Source organism: Echinops telfairi, unplaced genomic scaffold (genome assembly GCF_000313985.2).
Source record: "Echinops telfairi isolate 266 unplaced genomic scaffold, ASM31398v2 ScPeMD7_7417;HRSCAF=8455, whole genome shotgun sequence".
In the NCBI taxonomy this organism is placed as follows: domain Eukaryota; kingdom Metazoa; phylum Chordata; class Mammalia; order Afrosoricida; family Tenrecidae; genus Echinops; species Echinops telfairi.
This window is the reverse complement of record NW_022111317.1, coordinates 8,689,348-8,691,435: the sequence shown is the minus strand read 5'-3', so window position 1 is coordinate 8,691,435 and position 2,088 is coordinate 8,689,348.

Genomic DNA, 2,088 nt, shown 5'->3' with positions numbered 1-2,088 from the left:
CCCCCATCTTATTTTTAGTTGGCTACCATATGTACCCCTAGATTTGGTCTGGTCCTTGCCATACGACTAGGACCTCACCCCAGGAATGTTTGCATACAGTAGCTTTTTCCTGTGTCCCTTTTGAATTTTTTTTGGCATCCTGACTATTTTGCTGATGAGTTTGGGTTTCTACTATACTGCACAACCTTTCACAACTAGATGTTTATAATTTTAGCTTTGATACCCTTTTCCTTAGACATATTCAGATCACACAGGTTGGAGTGCTTCTTCCAAGTGGACTTAATTGCTTCTTTGCTATTTGGCCATTTGTTTGGATACAAGCCTAAGACCCGGTCACTGTTCTGACTGATAGCTGGTCACCATCTGCTTTTTTCACCACGTTCATTTCAGCAGTAGATTTGAAAAGCTAAGTATCATGTAAGGTCATATTATCAGAACAAACTGTTCTTGTATTGAGGCTAGTGTTAAGTAGAAACCCAAAGTCCATCCACTTATTTATGAAAACTTCATGTTCCAAATAAAAACATTACCTTAAAAAAATCTTACACATAACGTAAGATATAATCTATTCAAGTGACATTAAACACAACTTCATTCATCATGATATCTTCAACAACAAACCAGAATGAAATGTGTTTTCATCTGGGATATTCTTTGATTTAAAAAATAATTTTAATAAATTTATTGGGGGCTTGTACAATGCTTCTCACAATCTATCCATCCATCCATTGTGTAGTATATTCTTTAGCCCTCTAACTAGACTTAATTCCAATTGAACCCCTAAAAGTGAAGTATAAAAGGGTCTCCAGGGAGGAGTGCCCTACACTCCAAAAGAACTGCTTGATTTTTCCATTATTTACAGACAGAAACCTAGTGAAAATGTGTGAGAATGGGTACTGATGTGGAATAGTGGTGCAAGGAACATAGCGTTGGTTCAGTTTGAGTTTATTAATAGGGGCCCACTAAACACAATTTTTTGGTCAAATATTTTGTTTTGAGAGGTTAAGAATAGATCATTTGATTTAGTCACTGAAGCATGTGAGGTGGTGTACAACAAATCAAGTTGATCTAGCAAACCTCCTTCAGTATTTTGTAGAAGATCCTTTCCAAAGGGTAGGGCGAATGGCAAATTAGAATGGATTTATCAGGATAGGCCCTAGGACCCATGAGTTCCCAGAGGACAGACTTTGTACTACAACACTGAAGAACAAATTTGTGAAGGGTGTGCCAACATCGTCGAAGACCAATTTCATTGCTATTTAATGTAAATCAGATTTCATGGTGGGAACTTCCCTGATTCACTAATTCCAATGGGTCTGATTGGACTCCATGGCTTTAGGGATCAATAGGAAGCCTTTAATGAACAAAGACATTAATCAACAGAGAAGGAGTTATTTCTAACTCATAGGGTCATCATGTCACAGAGTAGAATTGTTTTAAAGGGGTTTTCAGATTGTAATCTTTTAGAAAATTAAGGTTAACCATTTTGTTAGGTTATAATTCACATGCCATACAACCTAATGATTTAAAAATATTAAAATAAGAATTACCGGATACAGATGGCATCTAGTTATGACTCACCCACCCAGAACTCCTGCTGCCAGACCAGAAAATGGGAGGTAAGCTGAAGGACACTGGGAGGCAGAAACCTGAAATTAGAACTGGGATACTAGGTTCTGTCCAGAACCCTGCTTTTTTGTGATTTTCACTCACAAAGCAAACCAAGAGCACACTAATTTGCTCCAGCTTCAGGATGCTGGGCTTGTGGGCTCCAGCTGTAGAGCTACCTACACCTAGTTTTGCAATGAGTAGTGATTTCCCCAGGCTGACACCAAAGTGGACATAATCTCAGACACGAGGAGAACCCAACACCACAGCTCCCTGCATTGTTCACAGCCTTGAGCTCATAACCTGGGGCGTGAGGTCCACAGGCAGCCAGAGGTTTGGTGGAGAAGAAAAATCAAGAATTTACCTGAGCCATGTCGCGGTGTGGCAGAAAAAAAGCAGAGTCATACTTCAGGGGGCGAATTCAGTTCCACTTGGCTGAGAAGGAAACAACCTCTCTGATAAGCTGGATCTCCCCTCTGG